Source organism: Tachypleus tridentatus, chromosome 6 (genome assembly GCF_004210375.1).
Source record: "Tachypleus tridentatus isolate NWPU-2018 chromosome 6, ASM421037v1, whole genome shotgun sequence".
In the NCBI taxonomy this organism is placed as follows: Eukaryota; Metazoa; Arthropoda; class Merostomata; order Xiphosura; family Limulidae; genus Tachypleus; species Tachypleus tridentatus.
In genome coordinates, this window is record NC_134830.1 from 41,669,115 (window position 1) to 41,680,152 (window position 11,038).

The window sequence follows — 11,038 nt, forward strand, 5'->3', positions numbered from 1 at the left end:
TAAGACAAGCTAAAACCTTATCATCACTCGGTCGTAATACCTCGTATATTTTATTCTACTGATCCTCTGAACTTTCATCTCGTACTATGGGAAAATTTCGAATAGAAAATTAAGAAGTTACAGTAGAACTTTGGAAACTTGAAATTCATAAAAACACCAGCCATTTTGACCTGGTGTATAGGTTACAAATATCACAAATACCTGAAGGATGTCACACGTATTTCTAAGGGGAAGGACGCTGGACGTGGGTGAAGAAAAAGCTACACAATATAATATTACCCAATAGTTAACCATACGGGTATGTTTTCCATTAAGGTCCCATCACTTCTTTACTTCTCTGTTTTGTTTTATTGCCTTTCTGTGGATGAAATTCGGCTTATAAATATTAGTTAGAGTTTCAAGACATTAAATCTTTTGATTTCATGTAAGAGAATCTTGAGATATTTTATTGGTTTACATCAACAATTGTTTTAGTTTTTTAGTAGCTTAGTTTTGCACTGTCTCTTATGCATAAACCTTAAATGAGCGAAAGGGGATTAGTATTTCACAGTTGTGTATCTAATTAAGGGGATATAACGAAAGTCCGCACATAAAATGTATATTAAACTTTCTCATGCACTTTCTAAGAGTGTTTGTTTAATCTCACAAGATATATATATGTGTGTATAACGTTAATGAATGTGTACGTATAGAAAAATAAATATTTCAGTTAGAAATGTCACTCTTACAAGTGTCTATTAGAAGAGTCTGAGAAAACACCATTCATAATGCAGGACTTCGAGTGAATGTAACTGTTTCTTTTTTCTACAGATCTTCGTCGGCCGTCACATAAACTGAGAGATACACAAGTGTAAATGATCCGATTCGAAAACAAATAGTTTGTAAGAAGCTTGGGCGAAATGAGCTCTCGAGAAAAAAACAAATAAGCTAAAATATCCATTTCTATCTCGAATTCCTTTTCAAGAGTACATTTCATCAGAATTGATTTGCTCAAGCGAATTTAGAAAAGAGGAAAATCATGAACGGCAGTTTAATAACTTCGTAGTTTGTTCATAAGAAAATTTCATTGTTTTCGTTCTTATGGTCTTTCTATTTAAAATTTACTCATCTGACTAACTAACTTTCGTTTATCTTCTATCTGTCCTATCCCTATTTGTTGTTTGTTGTATGTGCTTTCGACAAGGCTCGGCATGGCCAAGCGTGTTAAGGCGTTCGACTCGTAATCCGAGGGTCGCGGGTTCGAATCCCGATCGCACCAAATATGCTCGCTCTTTCAGCCGTGGGGGCATTATAAGGTGACGATCAATCCCACTATTTGTTGGTAAAAGAGTAGTCCAAGAGTTGGCGGTGGGTGGTGATGACTAGCTACCTTCCCTCTAGTCTTACACTGTTAAATTAGAAACGGCTAGCGCAGATAGTATTCACGTAGCTTTGCACGAAATTTAAAACAAACAAACAGTCTTTCGACTATTCTAAATTATATAGGTTTTCTTTTACTAATAACTAATAGCATTTTCATCTAGCCATATTCTAACACCGTAATTCTGAATACACATATTTTTGCAACAATAACTGTATCTTTAATTTTTTTTTTAAATTACATAGCTTGATATTACTTAGGAGAGCGTATGTGTTGACAGTATAAAAAATCATTATAATTATACTTGTCATAAGACGTTATGTTAGGCCTATGACATCTTCATACACTACATTATTAATCTAATTCTTTAGATAATATCAAGAAAAGGTTTATAATCATAGTGTTCCAACGTTATGTTAGGCCTATGACATCTTTAAACATTACATTATTAATCAAATTCTTTAGGGAATATCAAAATATATAAGCCAGTTAATACAACAGAAGTTGTTATGGTATATATTTTTTTTATAAGTCAGCGAAGAATGATTATAATTACACTTGTCATAAGGCATTATGGCTAGGTGGTTAAGGCATACGCCTCATAAACCAAGGGTCGTGGGTTCGAATCCCCGTCACACCAAATCCTATCTGTGTGTATAACATCGTTACAAACATAAAAATAAGCATTTTTGGTAGACATACCAACATAATGACGAAAAAGTCAAAGAGATGTCTTTATACAGATATTCCCGTCGACAATAATTTATAAAGAGAGGCTAAAAATAATTTGAACATGCTCTCTCACTTATCAGCCATTGTTATATATAGACTGGAGAAAGACTCGCAAAGCAGTGATTTTGTAAGTCGTTGATAGACTTACTCGTCATTAGTTTACTTGTATATATGGTTTTGTATTTCTCTTTCCCTGATAAAGCCAGAAAGACTCAATACTGCTTCTCTTATTTATTTATCATTGATGAAATCGACTTGAAAAAGCTTACAATGTAGAACAAAGTACTAACGACTTTATCGAATATAAGTTGGCAAAGTCCGTTTCAGTGTAACAGCTTCTGTCAGTAACTAGCAATTTCAATATTTATGACCTTTTTACTGTTAGTCATTTCGATTTATAGTCATGCTACTGTCACTCAAGTGCAAACTCAGTATTTATGTGTTTTTTTTACTGTTCGTTACTTGTATTAATGGTTTTTTTTGCTGTTACTTTCTTACAACGTCAGTATTTATGGTCTTGTCATTGCCAGTCAGTTGCAGTGGTAGCACATATGATTTTACTGTCAGTCACTTGCAACGTCATACTTATAGCTTTTGTACTGTCAAGCACTTGTATTTGTGGTCTTGTTACTGTTAGTAAATTACAACTTTAATATTTATGTTTTTAATGTAAGTCATTTGAAAGCGTCAGTATTTATAGTCTTTTTACTGACAGTCAATTTAGACTTTTGTATTTACGGTTGTTTTTACAGTATGTATAGTTTTATTGTTGTAAGCCACTTAAAATGTCAGTATTTACGATCTTGTTTCTATTAGTTAATTACAATATCAATATTTATAGTTTTAATACTGTTAATAACTTCTGTTTATGGTTTTGTTACTTTCAATCATTTGCAACGTCAATATTTATGGTATTGTTACTTCCAGTCACTTGCAACGTCAGTATTTATGGTATTGTTACTTCCAGTCACTTGCAACGTCAGTATTTATGATATTGTTACTTCCAGTCACTTGCAATGTCAGTATTTATGGTATTGTTACTTCCAGTCACTTCCAACATCAGTATTTATGGTATTGTTACTTCCAGTCACTTGCAACGTCAGTATTTATGGTATTGTTACTGTCCGTCGCTTGCAACTTTTGTATTTGTGGTCTTGCTGCTTTTAGTTACTTACAACAATAGGATACACAGAACTTGTAAATGAATCGGAAGTTTGTCGCTTATAAAAGAAGACAGCAAAAATCTGTTCCACAATACTGTTTTGTTAATTGTCGATGGAACAAGTTTGCTTTCGTTGTTGGAGAGAAACTGGTATGCGATATTTTTGTTCTCTGTCATTGATTCTAACTAAACCCGAATACCTACTAAGGATATCCTTTACAGTGGAATGTTTGAAAATGATCAAAATTTGGTGTGTTGAAAGAGTTTACTGAAAAATTACAAACCATTTTAAAAGAGAGGCACAATATTCTTAGGAGTGTATGTTCAGCTTAACATTGGTCTCAGAATTTTATTTATATTAAAGTGTTTCACAAACTCTTGTTGAACTAACGAATGAAAAAAGTGAAGCCTATGTATGTTTAAAAATTACTAAGTTTCTTTGACAACAATTTCTTTCGAAGAATCCAAAACACGGTGAAATCTAATGGACATCTGATTTCTGAAGAACTCCAATGTTGAAGCACACTTTATTATCTTGGAACGTGAAGTTCCGGAGCTTTATGTGATAGGTGGAGAGAAAGAGTTATTAATGGTTCACAAAGTGTGACTTTTGTTGTTTTTTCTAAAGTAACAAACTGGAGACTAATCTACGAATACAAACTGTTTGTTAATTGCTAAAGAAAGAGACCAAAAAGAAAACCAGTACCTTCAAGAGAAACTTCCAACATCAGCTGTCATCACTGTCATCTAATTAATTACCTGCTCAGCTTTTGTTTATTTCTTTTTGAATTGCACGCAAAGTTACAGGAGGGTTTTCTGCATTAACCGTCCATAATTTAGGAGTGTAAGACTAAAGCTAGTCCTCATCACCGCCAACTCTTGGGCTACTCTTTTACCAACGAATAGTGGGATTGACCGTTATTTTAAACCGCCCCAACGGCTAGGTGGGCAAGAATATTTGGTGTGACAAGGATTTGAACCCGCGACCCTCGGAACCCTTCGAACCCTTAACCACCTGGCCATGCCGAGCCTTATTGTTTGCTGGATTGCGGTTTCAAATGTTTTGTTTTAATACATATGTGGAAGAGAAAGTAGTGTCAGAGAACTCCTTTCAAAATGTGTATTTTCATATACATTTATTTACTTGTCTTCTAAAACCCTAACTGGAAAAGAGTACTTTAGTTCTTAAAGTAAATTTCTAATAATGTGAGGGTCAGAGGTAAGTTTACAGACTTATTATGGTAATCTTAGAGGTTCGACTTTCTGCGGTGAATAGAGCGCAGAAGCCCATTATATAACTTTGTTTTAAATGAACTGCCTTTAAGCTATGGTGTAGATCAGCCGTATTATTATAGATTTACGATGCTAAAGTCAGGATTTCAATCTCTGAAGTGAACAAGTTGTTTATAACCCATTTTGTAGAATTGCACGTACAAAACAACAAGAGCCAAACAAACTTTAAATCGTCTGTAATAAACGTGTCATAAAGCTGGGAGGTAATATGATAGACGTGATAAAGCTGGGAGGTAATATGATAGACGTGTCATAAAGCTGGGAGGTAATATAATAAACGTGTCATAAGGTGGAGAGGTAATATAATAACCTTGTCATAAGGTCAAGAGATAATATAATAAACGTGTCATAAGGTCAAGAGATAATATAATAACCTTGTCATAAGGCCGATAGGTAATATACTAAACGTGTCGTAAGGAGGAGAAGTTTGTTTGTTTGTTTGTTTTCGAATTTCGCACAAAGCTACTCGAAGGCTATCTGTGCTAGCGGTCGCTAATTTAGCAATGTAAAACTAGAGGGAAGGCAGCTAGTCCTCACCACCTACCGCCAACTCTTGGGATACTCTTTTACCAACGAATAGTGGGATTGACCGTACATTATAACGCCCACACGGCTGGGAGGGCGAGCATGTTTGGTGCGACGGGGATGCAAACCCGCGACCCTCAGATTACGAGTCGCACGCCTTAACACGCTTGGCCATGCCGAGCCAGGAGGAGGAGAATTAATATAATAACCTTGTCTTAAGGCGGAGAGGTAATATAATAAACGTGTCATAATATTAAAAAAGAACAACATTATACGTTGAATTAATATATCTAGTAACGCTAGTGTTTTTTTTTTATTGTAATGTTCGTCCTTGTGCATTAATTTACCAAATATAATTTTTGAAGCACATTTTAATTAAACGATGTCTTTAGTTTCAAACAATTACCCACGGTTTACATTTTTAATGTACTTGACAGCTGATGCCTTGAAGTTGTTTGTTTGTTCGTGAATTTCGTGCAAAGCTATATGAGGGCTATCTGCGCCAGCCGTTCCTAATTTAGTAGAATAAGACTAGAGGGAAGGTAAGTAGCTAGTCATCTCCACATACCGCTAACTCTTAGGTTACTTTTTTTACCAACGAATAGTGGGATTGACCGTAACATTATAACGCTCACACGGCTGAAAGGACGAGCATGTTTGGTGTGATGGGGATTCGATCCTACAACCCTCAAATTACTAGTGGAACTCCCTAACCACCTGGTTCATGCCGGGCCTCGTCTTGTAGTAATGAACAAAAGGGTAATATTTGGTTTAAGACATGAATATGAATTAAAATATGAATCCAATATAGATAAGAGTTATAATCACTCATCTGTGGTAATTAATACAAAACAAAATCATGTTGTAACTAGTACGAAACACACGTATCTATAATCAGTATGCTTATGTTCTTTATATTCAAAACAAATCTAAATATTTAAGTTTTACAATAAATTATAAATTTATTAAAAAAGTAATTCTATGAACAATAGGTGACTATACAGCGAAATGGTGTGAAGTGACAAACTGTGTTTATCCCGTTTAATGAATACTGTGTTTTGAAGTGAGGTCTGTTTTCATTTACTTTCAACACTATTGTGAGGCAAGAAATCCCGGTGTTTAATTGAGCTATACGTGCGCTATAAGAACAAAGCCAGGTGAAACAAGACTTGAAATGCTGTTAGTTGAGAAAATAGTGTTGAGGTTGAGTATTTATTGTATATTGCATTATTGTTAAAATTTGAAGAGAAAACAACAACTTGACAATGCTTTTAAGAGTAACGTTATTCCAATAATGATTAGAAAAATAAATGCGCCCCAATGTTACAACGTTGAATATAACTTTTCAAAAATATGCAAAGTAGAACATATAAACATTAATTAAGCAAGTGTATGGTTTGTTTTAAAATAAGCGCAAAGCTGCGCGAGGGCCACATGTGATAACCGTCCCTAATTTAGCAATGATAGACTCAAGGGAAAGCAGCTAGTCAACACGACCCATCGCCAACTCTCGGAATACTCTTTTATCAATGAATAGTGGGATTGATCGAACTTTATAACGCCTCCACGGATGAAAGAGCGAACATATTTGATGACGGAGACTGGATCTGGCGACTTACAGATTGCGAGTCTGAAGCCCGAACCACCTGACCATGCCAGGTCATACAGGTATGTAATACGCCAAAAGGTAAGATGTACGAACGTTATTTGTGTACTCGTATTTTTATTAAATCAAACCAAAATGTGTGTCGTTGCATTCTAATCCACTGATAATGGTGGTCAACAAATAGGATTATACAGAACCACTTAAGACCCTCATAGTACCGTATAGAAGACACCCAAAATACTACATTAAACCAAATATAGTTGTAGTACAACAAAATATGTAATTATCTAAATGGTGTTTGCAGTTATATCCCTAACGTAAAACACTGTTGCTATCACCGCATGGGGCTAAGAAAGATTTACGTGTCACCGCACGAGGCGCACATATTACCAAATAAAACCATAAAAAGTTTTATATTTAATGATGTTCAGAATCAAATATCCTAATACGCCCCAACTCTTATATAAAGTTGTCTTGTCTGCTAATTGTATTACATTTATATTGAAGCCCGACATGGCCAGGTGTTTTGGGCGCTCGACTCGTAATGTGAGGGTCGCGGGTTTGAATCTCCGTCCAACCAAACATACTCGCCTTTTCAGCCGTGGGGGCGTTGTAATTTAAAGGTCAGCCCAAAAGTTGGCAGTGGGTTATGATGGCTAGCTGCCTTCCCCCTAGTCTTACACTTCAAAATTAGAGACGGATAGTGCAGATGGCTCTCATGTAGCTTTAAGCGAAATAAAAAAAACAACAAACGTCTGTATAGCGACTGGTTAATATAATTTATCCCAATACTTTCTTAGCATAAAGTTTTTCAACATGAATTTTTGTGTGAAACTTTTCTACTTATCTATAGAATGAATCTTAAAATAACATCAACATGTCTAGTTCATGATGTTGATATTTATGAAAATAACGTTGTTGTTTTTTGTATGACGTTTAAAAATTTTCTTTAACAGGACTCGAAGATTAGGTAACATAGGTGCTACTAATATATTCTTCTAAGACAGTCAGTAGATACTAGATACTAGGAATTATGAAGTGAATATGATGTCCAATATATAACTTGATTTACCATTTGTTACTCACTGAGTTATACCAGTTTAGGGTAATTCCATCTCTCGTCTGCTACCCTGGACAAGATCAAAGCTAAGCAGTAAAGCTGAGTTTCTAATGATGGTAGAGTATAAGCTATATGTATAGTATTTTGAGTTCTCTGTTACTCACCGCAGGAACATATATTTATACAGGATGCTACTATTAGGGTCCCAGTCTTGTCCAGAGCTACAGATGAGGGGTAATTTCCTAGAATCTGTAAAACTCACCAACAGAGTTCGTATTTTTTTCAATGTGATCATGTTTCTTTCTGTACCTTATATATTTATAAACAAAAACAACTAGAAAATATGTATTGTTGTCATAATTGTATTTCAAACACTTGTGTATAAATGTGATATATAAAACTTCAAGCTTATATTTAAATCTGAAGACTTATAATGGGAGTCGATACTCGTTTTTGTTTTGTTTTGTTTTGAATTTCGAGCAAAGCTACACGAGGGCTATCTGCGCCAGCCGTCCCTAATCTTACAGTGTAAGATTAGAGGGAAGGCAACTAGTCACCACCACCCACCGCCAACTCTTGGGCTGCTCTTTTGCCAACGTATAGTGGGATTTACCATCACATTATAACGCTCCCTCGGCTGAAAGGGCGAGCATGTTTGGTGTGATTGGGATTCGAAACCGTGCCCCTCAGATTACGAGTCGAGTGCTTTAGCCACCTGATCATGGGCACGGGTAGACAGTCAATTGTGTAGCTTTCTATCTCATAATAAACATACAAAACGTAAACTATGCTGTATACAAAAATATCTGTATCATTTGCAGTAATCATAAATTTGAATATTTAGACATATTGCAAATATAATTTACATAAAGGATAAACAGTACTGGGCCATGAAATAATCTTTGAAGAACACCATATCCTATATCAAGTTTATCAGAATTCAGATCTAGAAATTTATTTGAATATTTTGTTTAAGTGCAGCTATTCAAGGGGCTATCTGCGTTGTGTCCACCTAGTATCAAAATCCGAATTCCAGCAATATAAGACCTCTGGCTTTCCACATTGAACATTTCGAACACTATTGGCCATAGCGGCCTAATGAAAATTAAGTACATTAGCTAAGCCAAAGAACAATAAGTTAGTTTTTGTGCTAAACGGGACTATATTAACCGTAATATCAACTTTATTTAGTAGTCCTTTTATAATTATTAAACTATGAAATATTTTAAGATGTGTCCCGGGCCCGGCATGGCCAGGTGGGTTAAGGCGTTCGACTCGTCATCTAAGGGTCGCGGGTTCGAATCCCCGTCGCACCAAACAAGCTCGCCCTTTCAGCCGTGGGAGCATTATAATGTGACGGTACATCACACTATTTGTTGGTAAAAGAGTTGGCAGTGGGTGGTGATGACTAGTTGCATTCCCTCTAGTCTTACACTACTAAATTAGTAACGGCTAGCGCAGAAAGCCTTCGAGTAGCTTTGCGCGAAATTGAAATAAACAAAACAAGTATCCCAATAGATTGTAGTGGCAGTTTTCATTTACGTCTTCGTATGATACTTCCAGTCAAACGCTCAGAAATAAACAGTGTCGTCTGTTTTTAAACACATATTTCTCTGAAAACCCTTAATTCGTGCTTGTTTTGATAGAAGTTAAATGAATAGAGGATATCAACTACCTCGTAATTCTAATTGGCAGTATTCACTATTCTGACTGTTTTGTCTAATTTATTACACAGTATTACCTATAAGGTAATTAAGTAAGTGACACCCTGTTGGAGGAAGGTCGATTTAAATAGTTCTTGTATCCTGCTAGAAAAAATAAAAACGCAATACTTGGTGGAAAAAAAATACGTTCGCCAGTAATTTTAAAAAGTTACGTAAGAAAGAAAGAAAGAGTTAAAAGACGTAGGATTCGAATATGTAAGTTTGTTCTCTTTAATTAAGATGTTACAAAAAAAAAAAACAAAATCATTAATTGACTCTACCAATGTCTCACATTTACACTTCTGTTTTCGTAAGTTAGCGTGGGAATGGAACATATAGATTGGTTCTGGTAAGAACAAAATAAGTTCTTAGAAAGTTCGGTAATTTGGCCACACAGCGTAAGTGTTGATAATACATTCTTCATATTAAAATTTTACTCCTCTATCAACGTATAGTATAGTAAATTCGAAACAGGTTAAAACAGAAAAGGTTACATTATTTAAGGAGATTACTCACCATGCGGTACTGGAGCCTAGGTTGCCATGGTACATTGTCCTTGGCTGATGACTATCTGGCGCCGTTTACTCCTTCGACTCACGCTTCATCTGTCAGTTCTGTGAGACTCGGAATATCGATCGCGCAGGCGCTGCGTTTGGCCACGCGCCAGCATCTCAGCCAATGATCTTAGAGAAAGCACGCGGGAACTCTTCCGCTATTCTTTAGGAAGCAGTAATTTCAGGATGTTAAGTTTCACCGATGATTCATGTATGAAATAGACTTCTTTTATCAGTTTTTTATCCTATTTCTTTTTCTCGGTTACGTCATAATATTCCATTCATTAGTAATGACCCAACAACTATTAATATATTTCATTATAAATTTACATTTCAAGTGACGCATATTTTGTGTTGTTTTTTTAAAGAAAACCTGTAAGATCAATGGAACTCAGTTTACTGTTCAGTGGTTATCGGATTGTACTGGCGATGGATAAACAGGATTACCAACAGCAGTTTCGATGTTTACTGGTTAATAAAAACTGCACTCGTAAACAATTTTTTTCAGTTAGTACTCTTAGACAGAATCAGTTAGAGGGGGTGGGGTAGAAAGTTCACTTGGTCGGGGCTTCAAGCTCAAAGGTAGTTTCAACTTTAAACACTTGTGTTTGTTTTTGCATTTATTAAGTTTCGCAACTTGTTTTTATGTGTCTCCCAATCAGACCAAAACGTAACAGAAACTCTTAACTTAGGGCTGCAGATTAGATATATATATATACAAATTAAATGTTCAAATTATATTTCACTTTTCTCTTGGGCTAATGATTTATTGTTTTGTTTTCATGTGTTATCATTTTTTTATTTCGTTATGGCCAGAGATATCAAAGGATAGTAGTGACTTGGGTCTCACTATACCTCTGAGAGGATCTGTTGATAGATAATTACAATATGTAAAGATTATATAATTTTTCGTAATGATTTTGAATATTCTATATATGTTGTAAAAATATCTTTACCATACTGATAACAAAGAAGAATCAATTGTATAATAATTGTAACTTACCTCAAAACGTTTGAAAGTAAATGAATTATAAAATAAATAA

General features: G+C 35.1%; 1 protein-coding gene across 2 annotated transcripts in view; it reads right to left on the minus strand.

Moving 5' to 3' along the window:
- Positions 1-10,051, minus strand: part of LOC143252326 (amino acid transporter heavy chain SLC3A1-like) — a 31,744-nt gene extending 21,693 nt beyond the window's left edge. The window contains exon 1 of one of the 2 annotated variants that reach the window (XM_076504291.1): positions 9,958-10,051. The gene's annotated coding sequence lies outside the window, so the exon portion shown is untranslated. The remainder of the gene's footprint in view (positions 1-9,957) is intronic. The other variant, XM_076504292.1, reaches the window with a different exon arrangement.
- Between the last annotated feature and the right edge of the window lie 987 nt (positions 10,052-11,038).